Raw genomic sequence first — 12285 nt, 5'->3', positions numbered from 1 at the left:
CAGACAGATAGACAGAGGGAGGGGGTGAGTTGTTGAATTATCATTGAACTGTACCAGACAGATAGACAGAGGGAGGGGGGTCAGTTGTTGAATTATCATTGAACTGTACCAGACAGATAGACAGAGGGAGGGAGGGGGTGTGAGTTGTTGAATTATCATTGAACTGTACCAGACAGATAGACAGAGGGAGGGGGGGGAATTATCATTGAACTGTACCAGACAGATAGACAGAGGGAGGGGGGGGGGTGAGTTGTTGAATTATCATTGAACTGTACCAGACAGATAGACAGAGGGAGGGGGGTGAGTTGTTGAATTATCATTGAACTGTACCAGACAGATAGACAGAGGGGGAGGGGGGTCAGTTGTTGAATTATCATTGAACTGTACCAGACAGATAGACAGAGGGAGGGGGGGGGGGGGGGGGTCAGTTGTTGAATTATCATTGAACTGTACCAGACAGATAGACAGAGGGAGGGGGGGTCAGTTGTTGAATTATCATTGAACTGTACCAGACAGATAGACAGAGGGAGGGAGGGGGTGTCAGTTGTTGAATTATCATTGAACTGTACCAGACAGATAGACAGAGGGAGGGAGGGGGATGGGGGGGTCAGTTGTTGAATTATCATTGAACTGTACCAGACAGATAGACAGAGGGAGACAGATAGACAGAGGGGGGGGGGGAGTTGTTGAATTATCATTGAACTGTACCAGACAGATAGACAGAGGGAGGGGGGGGTCAGTTGTTGAATTATCATTGAACTGTACCAGACAGATAGACAGAGGGAGGGGGGGGGGGGGGTCAGTTGTTGAATTATCATTGAACTGTACCAGACAGATAGACAGAGGGAGGGTCAGTTGTTGAATTATCATTGAACTGTACCAGACAGATAGACAGAGGGAGGGAGGGGGTGTCAGTTGTTGAATTATCATTGAACTGTACCAGACAGATAGACAGAGGGAGGGAGGGGATGGGGGGGGGTCAGTTGTTGAATTATCATTGAACTGTACCAGACAGATAGACAGAGGGAGGGGGGGAGGGTCAGTTGTTGAATTATCATTGAACTGTACCAGACAGATAGACAGAGGGAGGGGGGTGTCAGTTGTTGAATTATCATTGAACTGTACCAGACAGATAGACAGAGGGAGAGGGGGGTGTCAGTTGTTGAATTATCATTGAACTGTACCAGACAGATAGAGGGAGGGAGGGGGGAGGGGGGATCAGTTGTTGAATTATCATTGAACTGTACCAGACAGACAGAGGGAGGGAGGGGGTAGGGGTGTCAGTTGTTGAATTATCATTGAACTGTACCAGACAGATAGATAGAGGGAGGGAGGGGGGTGAGTTGTTGAATTATCATTGAACTGTACCAGACAGATAGACAGAGGGAGGGAGGGGGGGTGTCAGTTGTTGAATTATCATTGAACTGTACCAGACAGATAGACAGGGGGAGGGAGGGAGGGGGGGATGAGTTGTTGAATTATCATTGAACTGTACCAGACAGATAGACAGAGGGAGGGAGGGGGGTGAGTTGTTGAATTATCATTGAACTGTACCAGACAGATAGACAGAGGGAGGGAGGGGGATGAGTTGTTGAATTATCATTGAACTGTACCAGACAGATAGACAGAGGGAGGGAGGGAGGGGGGGTGAGTTGTTGAATTATCACTGAACTGTACCAGCCAGATAGACAGAGGGAGAGGGGGGAGGGTGAGTTGTTGAATTATCATTGAACTGTACCAGACAGATAGACAGAGGGAGGGGGGATGAGTTGTTGAATTATCATTGAACTGTACCAGACAGATAGACAGAGGGGGAGGGGGGAGGGGGATGAGTTGTTGAATTATCATTGAACTGTACCAGACAGATAGACAGAGGGAGAGGGGGGATGAGTTGTTGAATTATCATTGAACTGTACCAGACAGATAGACAGAGGGAGGGGGGTGAGTTGTTGAACTATCATTGAACTGTACCAGACAGATAGACAGAGGGAGGGAGGGAGGGGGGATGAGTTGTTGAATTATCATTGAACTGTACCAGACAGATAGACAGGGGAGGGAGGGAGGGGGATGAGTTTTGAATTATCATTGAACTGTACCAGACAGATAGACAGAGAGGGGGGGGAGATGAGTTGTTGAATTATCATCGAACTGAATGAGAGACAGAAAGAGAAATAGAAGTCACCCACTGAGACAGAGGATGAGCCATACATATATGTTCCTACACACCCACACACACGACAGGGAATAAGGCTCTGTGTTTTAAGGCATTGATGTTTGATACAGGCTGTGGTTAGAAATACTAATATTAGTCATTTCAAATGGGAAGTGATATCATTCTGTCCACATTTACATACACAAGAAAAGTTGACTGCTACAGACACTCCAGCTACAGAGATCACTGCTACAGACACTCCAGTTACAGAGATCACTGCTACAGACACTCCAGTTACAGAGATCACTGCTACAGACACTCCAGTTACAGAGATCACTGCTACAGACACTCCAGTTAGAGATCACTGCTACAGACACTCCAGTTAGAGATCACTGCTACACACACTCCAGTGCACAAACGACCGCTACAGTCACGCACCACAGCAAACAAAGGTGTCTACTTCTCCGTGTGTGTGTGTGTGTGTGTGAAGCACACGGAGACTGAGAAATTAGTCACTGTCACGTTTCAAACATCTGAGTTAGGAGGGGTCTGTTGGGGACAATGATATTAGCATCGCCATCTGTACAACCAGTCTCTCTCTAACACACACACACACACACACACACACACACACACACACACACACACACACACACACACACACACACACGTTCTTGTTATGAAATCAGTCTTCTCATTCTTATAAGAAGGGTTCATTAGCTTTGCCTGAAAATCTGTAGTTGTCTCTGAAACATTAATATCCGTATAACACCGCTGCCTAATTTAATCAGCATCAAACAACCATTGGGTTGCTAGGACTACCTCTCTGAAAAATACAACAACTGAAATGTCTTGTTATTAAGGAAGTAGAAAAACAAATATAATTATAACATACAGAAATCAAATCAATTCCAAGAGCAAATTAAGATTCATATTAAGAGACAGTAAGAGCAAGAGAGAGCGAGATGAGAGAGAGAGAGACAGACAGAGAGACAGAGAGACAGAAAGAGAGTCAGAGAGCGAGAGGGAGAGAGAGAGAGAGAGAACGAGAGAGAGCGAGATGGAGAGAGAGAGAGACAGAGAGAGAGCGAGATGGAGAGAGAGAGAGACAGAGAGAGAGAGCGGGAGAGACAGACAGAGAGCGAGATGGAGAGAAACATACACGCACACGCACACACACGCACACACGCACACACACTCTTCAGAAAACTTTCCCCTCCATAACCTAAAGAAACGGAAGGGTGTGGAGACATAAGAACTGGGGGGATTGATAGAAAGTTTTCATATATCATCACAGGGGGACTTGTGTTTCTGCAGATCCAAATAAAGACTAACATGCTGGGGCGGTTTCTAAATAATTATGGATGGAGATGTCCCCCGTCCCCAGCCCCTTAACGCTCGGGAAATCCAGTTTCTCACAGAATTTCCAATAGTTGCAGGGACTTCTCTATTAATCTCCTTCATTTTAAGTTCGGGAACTGGATAGTCGCATCTGTATTTCATCATTCCTCACCACTCTCATATCGTCTATCTGGCGCTCACATGGGCTGCCGTTGTGTTGGTTACACATGCACCGGATTTACACTCTGATAAACTTGACTCTGCTGAACACAGATAATTGTATATGGGCACACTGAACACACGGGCACACTAAACACACAGAACTATAGGCACACTGAACACACGGGCACACTAAACACACAGAACTATAGGCACACTGAACACACAGAACTATAGGCACACACACACGGGCACACTGAACATACAGAACTATAGGCACACTGAACACACAGAACTATAGGCACACACGCACGGGCACACTGAACATACAGAACTATAGGCACACTGAACACACGGGCACACTAAACACACAGAACTATAGGCACGCTGAACACACAGAACTATAGGCACACTGAACACACGGGCACACTGAACACATAGAACTATAGGCACACTGAACACACGGGCACACTAAACACACAGAACTATAGGCACACTGAACACACAGAACTATAGGCACACTGAACACACAGAACTATAGGCACACTAAACACACAGAACTATAGGCACACTGAACACACGGGCACACTAAACACACAGAACTATAGGCACACTGAACACACAGAACTATAGGCACACTAAACACACAGAACTATAGGCACACTGAACACACGGGCACACTAAACACACAGAACTATAGGCACACTGAACACACGGGCACACTGAACATACAGAACTATAGGCACACTGAACACACGGGCACACTGAACATACAGAACTATAGGCACACTGAACACACAGAACTATAGGCACACACACACGGGCACACTGAACACACAGAACTATAGGCACACTGAACACACGGGCACACTAAACACACAGAACTATAGGCACACTGAACACACGGGCACACTAAACACACAGAACTATAGGCACACTGAACACACGGGCACACTAAACACACAGAACTATAGGCACACTGAACACACGGGCACACTAAACACACAGAACTATAGGCACACTGAACACACGGGCACACTAAACACACAGAACTATAGGCACACTGAACACACGGGCACACTAAACACACAGAACTATAGGCACACTGAACACACGGGCACACTAAACACATAGAACTATAGGCACACTGAACACACGGGCACACTAAACACACAGAACTGTAGGCACACACACACACACACACACGTACACACATACACACACGTCTGTGTATTCAAGCCCACATCTGATTAAAGACGTACAAATCCATCCACTTATCCAGATCACTTTAACCAAAAGGCCAGAAACCAGCCTAAACCCTCAAACAGCAAGCAATGCAGATGTAGAAGCTCGGTGGCCAAGAAAAACTCCCTAGAAAGGCAGGAACGTAGGAGGAAACCTAGAGAGGAACCAGGTTCTGAGGGGTGGCCAGTCCTCTTCTGGCTGTGCCCATAGAGATAAGAGTACATGGCCATTAAGTCCAGATCGTTCTTCAAGATGTTCAAACGTTCATAGATGACCAGCGGGGTCAAATAATAATCACAGTGGTTGTAGAGGGTGCAACAGGTCAGTACCTCAGGAGTAAATGTCAGTTGGCTTTTCATTCCAAGAACCCATTCCTCAAACACAATAACTACTAGCACAAAGTCATTGCATTCGTCCTATAATTATAATGGGTAAAGATCGCAGTCATTCCATTTGTCCTATAATTATAATGGGTAAAGATCACAGTCATTCCATTTGTCCTATAATTATAATGGGTAAACATCACAGTCATTGCATTTGTCCTATAATTATAATGGGTAAACATCACAGTCATTCCATTTGTCCTATAATTATAATGGGTAAACATCACAGTCATTGCATTTGTCCTATAATTATAATGGGTAAACATCACAGTCATTCCATTTGTCCTATAATTATAATGGGTAAAGATCACAGTCATTCCATTTGTCCTATAATTATAATGGGTAAAGATCACAGTCATTCCATTTGTCCTATAATTATAATGGGTAAAGATCACAGTCATTCCATTTGTCCTATAATTATAATGGGTAAAGATCACAGTCATTCCATTTGTCCTATAATTACAATGGGTAAAGATCGCAGTCATTCCATTTGTCCTATAATTACAATGGGTAAAGATCACAGTCATTCCATTTGTCCTATAATTACAATGGGCAAACATCACAGTCATTCCATTTGTCCTATAATTACAATGGGTAAAGATCACAGTCATTCCATTTGTCCTATAATTACAATGGGTAAAGATCACAGTCATTCCATTTGTCCTATAATTACAATGGGTAAACATCACAGTCATTCCATTTGTCCAATAATTATAATGGGTAAAGATCGCAGTCATTCCATTTGTCCTATAATTATAATGGGTAAAGATCACAGTCATTCCATTTGTCCTATAATTATAATGGGTAAAGATCACAGTCATTCCATTTGTCCTATAATTACAATGGGTAAAGATCACAGTCATTCCATTTGTCCTATAATTACAATGGGTAAAGATCACAGTCATTCCATTTGTCCTATAATTACAATGGGTAAAGATCACAGTCATTCCATTTGTCCTATAATTACAATGGGTAAACATCACAGTCATTCCATTTGTCCTATAATTATAATGGGTAAAGATCACAGTCATTCCATTTGTCCTATAATTACAATGGGTAAAGATCACAGTCATTCCATTTGTCCTATAATTACAATGGGTAAAGATCACAGTCATTCCATTTGTCCTATAATTACAATGGGTAAAGATTGCAGTCATTCCATTTGTCCTATAATTATAATGGGTAAAGATCACAGTCATTCCATTTGTCCTATAATTATAATGGGTAAAGATCACAGTCATTCCATTTGTCCTATAATTACAATGGGTAAAGATCACAGTCATTCCATTTGTCCTATAATTACAATGGGTAAAGATCACAGTCATTCCATTTGTCCTATAATTACAATGGGTAAAGATCACAGTCATTCCATTTGTCCTATAATTATAATGGGTAAAGATCACAGTCATTCCATTTGTCCTATAATTACAATGGGTAAAGATCACAGTCATTCCATTTGTCCTATAATTACAATGGGTAAAGATCACAGTCATTCCATTTGTCCTATAATTACAATGGGTAAAGATCACAGTCATTCCATTTGTCCTATAATTACAATGGGTAAACATCACAGTCATTCCATTTGTCCTATAATTATAATGGGTAAAGATCACAGTCATTCCATTTGTCCTATAATTACAATGGGTAAAGATCGCAGTCATTCCATTTGTCCTATAATTATAATGGGTAAAGATCGCAGTCATTCCATTCGTCCGATAAATAGCCTATGTGTAAAGATCACAGTCATTCCATTCGTCCGATAAATAGCCTATGTGTAAAGATCAGTCATTCCATTCGTCCGATAAATAGCCTATGTGTAAAGATCACAGTCATTCCATTCGTCCGATAAATAGCCTATGTGTAAAGATCACAGTCATTCCATTCGTCCGATAAATAGCCTATGTGTAAAGATCACAGTCATTCCATTCGTCCGATAAATAGCCTATGTGTAAAGATCACAGTCATTCCATTCGTCCGATAAATAGCCTATGTGTAAAGATCACAGTCATTCCATTCGTCCGATAAATAGCCTATGTGTAAAGATCACAGTCATTCCATTCGTCCGATAAATAGCCTATGTGTAAAGATCACAGTCATTCCATTCGTCCGATAAATAGCCTATGTGTAAAGATCACAGTCATTCCATTCGTCCGATAAATAGCCTATGTGTAAAGATCACAGTCATTCCATTCGTCCGATAAATAGCCTATGTGTAAAGATCACAGTCATTCCATTCGTCCGATAAATAGCCTATGTGTAAAGATCACAGTCATTCCATTCGTCCGATAAATAGCCTATGTGTAAAGATCACAGTCATTCCATTTGTCCGATAAATAGCCTATGTGTAAAGATCACAGTCATTCCATTTGTCCGATAAATAGCCTATGTGTAAAGATCACAGTCATTCCATTCGTCCGATAAATAGCCTATGTGTAAAGATCACAGTCATTCCATTCGTCCGATAAATAGCCTATGTGTAAAGATCACAGTCATTCCATTCGTCCGATAAATAGCCTATGTGTAAAGATCACAGTCATTCCATTCGTCCGATAAATAGCCTATGTGTAAAGATCACAGTCATTCCATTCGTCCGATAAATAGCCTATGTGTAAAGATCACAGTCATTCCATTCGTCCGATAAATAGCCTATGTGTAAAGACCACGTTCTGCCAACTGCCTTGGATACTCACATAGACCACATTGACGTAGTCATCGTCAGACAGGGTCTCCAGCATCTCGTTGACAGAGGTGTGGATTAGCTTGAGGGTGAGACCAGAGACACTGCCACTCCTACAGACAGACGTTATAACCTGTTATTACATACCTATGACTGTGTTATTACGTGCCTGTTACTATAATGTAATGGGAAAATAACCATGAAAAACAGTCATTGTCTGGTATGGAGGTGTGGATCAGTTTGAGCGTTAACTCAGACACCTACAGGAAGGAGAGAAAGGGCATTAAGTACCACAGGAGCAGGTTATTACCCGATGCTACACATCTAGGACTGTGTTATCCAGACAAATATGTGTTTGTTTGATCTGGATTTAACTTGAACTGGATTGCTTCCTTCAGCCAAAAGCTAAAATAGTCTGTTGTTGTATTTCTCTTGTTTGTGTGGAGGAATTTCAATTGAATATCTCTTCGATGAACACATCTATATCCGCAGCAGAGTAATGAGCAAGGGGAATCAGACCACATAAACAACAAATGTATCTGACTTAACCAACACCACCATACTGTAATTCATATTCAGCACTAGGCCTAAGTGTGGTGCCGTCATTACATATGTAATAAGACCACTAACTAGCCTGTTAGCATTCAGGGGCCCAGAAAGACATTGCCCTTTAAATTTGCCACGGCTGAAGCTATAAAACTAACATTGAGTGTGATGAAGTGGGAGACATGAGTCGTGTGCTAAATGGTGTGCTACCCTATTCCCCATACAGTGCACTACTTTTGACTAGCGCCGTATGGGACTCTGGTCAAAAGTAGTGCACTATAGGGAATAGGGTGCCATTTGGGACACATACAGAGACAAAGAGGCATTAAAACAACCACAGGCTGTGTGACTACTATGCTTTTCGCTAACACTAATAGGCTCTCTAGATATAGGCCTATCAGGATAAACATGTGAGGGGAAGTGGCTAGCGTCATTAGGCTAACCCAACAATGGACTTAAAGCGCTATCACCATGCCTCGTCTAGCCGACGCTAACGCTAGATGAAAGGCTAACATTAGCATAGAGTGAGTCACTTTAACTCTGACATTTTGTGTTGTCGTAGCGGCGCCGAGAATTGGACATTTAATGATATAGGCCTACACTTGAACATAGCACCACTCAAGTTAAAATTGGATGTGAGAGAAGTTAAGAGCAGATGGTCCATTTATAAATACATGGTTTAATTGGTTGCAGGTAAAGACAAAATGCACAGAACAGAAAAAAGGAGGAGTGAAGGGTTGTTTCTTGTATATTCCTTCTGCTCGGGCATCCCCACGAGGGCAGCAGCACGGCTGTCAATCGGGCCAATTATCTACCTCGCGTCAAGAGCTAAGGGGGGCGAAATGGATTTTTCTTATATATATTTTTTATTGTTCTCATTTAGGTGCTGGTGCGGTGCCAGCCTTTCCATTCCAGGCACAGCCGATTAATCAGGGTGCGTCGCGGTAGCAGGGGCTTTACCCATCTAATATAGACAAATCGTTTTAGTTCCTTGACAACAAAAAAAACTCCCTATAGGCAATTCTCATTAGCACACAATAAGATGATACCATTATGTATGTTATGTACAGTATACAGCAGGGATTTGCTGATGAACTAGATAACCATGACATTGATAGCCTAGTGTGTAGTTGATACAGTAGCATATAGTGGTTTGATTAAAGATGCACTGTGCAGAAATCGCTCCCCCATTTCCTGGTTGTTAAAATTGTAATAGTTTGCCTAATTTCTATTTAGGTGACAAAACAAGCAAGTCTAGTGTAGAGAATCATTATACCATCTAAAACGCTGTGAAATATCTTTCACATAACCCAAAATATTGTATTTTCAGCTTTTTGAAGTTGATGTACCGCTTCTTAGACTTGCTTTCAATGAGCATGACAGATCAATAACAATGTGAATCTGGGTGGGTCCCCCAAAAAGTGACATCTTTCAGCTTTAAGACAAAGTAGTCTGGCTGTCTTGCTCTACGTTTCCAATTTTCCACGTGATTTCTGATGTACTTTACATTAAATAGCCATATACCCAGGGAGTAATTGTGGGAGTTTATAGGGACTCTTGTAATTGCCTTGTATCAGGTGTGTAAAGCAGGCTACAGGTAGTAACAGCACTTACACAACCACTGTCACTTTAGTTTTACAAGAAAACGAATAAGTGAGTTCCTAAATGTAGGCACTCCATTACGACACCTACAGGATTTCCCCATTTTTCAACAGACAATTCCTATTGTCGTATTGTTTTATTTTTTGTCCAAAACAATGAAAATTGTGTACTTATTAGCTTGATCCGATTTGTTTCATTTCTTTAAAAAAATGTATTGAACCTTTATATAACTAGGCAAGTCAGTTAAGAACAAATTCTTATTTACAACGACGGCCTCCCCAAACCCGGATGACGCTGGGCCAATTGTGTGCTGCCTTATGGGACTCCCAATCACGGCCGGTTGTGATAAAGCCTGGAATCGAACCAGGGTCTTAGACCCTATGTGTAAGGTCTGTGTAATACTAACCACTGACTGTAATTCACTTTGAATAAGATTACTCAACTATAAAAATGTAAACAAAAGTGTAATTGTGGTTGAGAATTCTTAAGTGTAAACTACAGTTCAAAAGTTTGGGATCACTAAGAAACTGTTAAGGCCAGCATCCCGGAGTCGCCTCGTCACGGTTGACGTTCAGACTGGTGTTTTGCAAGTACTTTTTAATGAATCTGCCAATGAGGACTTGTGAGGCGTCTGTTTCCCAAACTAGACAATCTAATATACTTGTCCTCTTGCTCAATTGTGCCTCCCACTCCTCTTTCTATTCTGGTTGGATCCAGGTTGCGCTGTTCTGTGAAGGGAGTAGTACACAGCGTTGTACGAGATCTTCAGTTTCTTGGTAATTTCTCTCATGGAATAGCCTTCATTTGTCAAAACAAGAATAGGACTGACGAGTTTGTTTCTGGACATTTTGAGCCTGTAAACAAACCCACAAATGCTGATGCTTCATATACTCAACTAGTCTAAAGAAGGACAGTTTTATTGCATCTTTAATCAGCACAACAGTTTTCAGCTGTGCTAAAATAATTGCAAAAGGGTTTTCTAATGATCATTCAGCCTTTTAAAATGATAAACTTGGATTAGCTAACACAACGTGCCGTTGGAACACAGGAGTGATGGTTGCTGATAATGGGCCTCTGTATGCCTATGTAGATATTCCATTTAAAAAAAATCAAAACATTTAAAAGAATTACAACATTAACATTGTCTACATTGCATTTCTGATCAATTTTATGTTAATTTAATGGACAAAAAAAATGGCTTTTCTTTCAAAAACAAGGACATTTCTAAGTGACCCCAAACTTTTGAACTGTAGTGTACATTCACAGCAAAACAAATGATGGTTTGGCTATAGTTCATGACGTATTCTATTTCCTCAGTCTCTCCAAGTCATGAGAGTGCTGATGCAGCTCTAAGCTCCTTACAGGCTGGTGGGGGGAAGTCAGAACTTGTTTTTATGACTGGTCATGAAATGGATTCTGACTGTAAATATGAATCACAAAAAGAGAGTCACTCACGCATCCACTAGGATCAGCATGTCCTTCGGAGACGCTGCCCCCTGGATGTACCTGGTAAACAAACAAGCAAATAAATACAGTGGTGAAAAACCACGTGAGACGTTTACCTCGTGTCTAATGATTCCACCAAAAAGACCAACAGAAAAAAAACAAAAGCAGGCTGACTTTTAAATGTCAATTGTAAAGTAACAGGGTTATGCATCTTTGTGTGTGTGTGTGTGTGTGTGTGTGTGTGTGTGTGTGTGTGTGTGTGTGTGTGTGTGTGTGTGTGTGTGTGTGTGTGTGTACACATTTGTGTGTGTTTCTCAAACAGTGTTTAATATGGGGACCAAAAAGCTAGGTTCAAGCAGGGCAGGTAATGTTCGTTCTGAGAAACACTAGGAGAGTTGGAGAACGAGGAGACAAACGAGACAGGCGGTGACTCAATGTCTACACTCACCACGGTCGCCGCCGGACGTCGTAGAGGTCGATCTTATTGGGCGTTTTTCGCGAGTCCATCCAAGGGGATGCTGGGAACAAAGACAATTTAAATCAAATCAAGCTTTATTTAAAGTACATTTGAAAAGACAACACACTTCACAGTAAAAGCATAATGCATAATTTGAGTCCAGACAGAGACTACTAACCAGCTGAATGTTACATACATCATAACAGTTTGACTTTAAACACTGCATTGTATATTCAACTCACTTTTATTATAAATGTGGTTTTACAGACGTGATGAA

This window comes from Oncorhynchus keta, unplaced genomic scaffold, assembly GCF_023373465.1.
Source record: "Oncorhynchus keta strain PuntledgeMale-10-30-2019 unplaced genomic scaffold, Oket_V2 Un_contig_1006_pilon_pilon, whole genome shotgun sequence".
NCBI lineage: Eukaryota > Metazoa > Chordata > Actinopteri > Salmoniformes > Salmonidae > Oncorhynchus > Oncorhynchus keta.
This window is presented reverse-complemented; position numbering follows the sequence as displayed.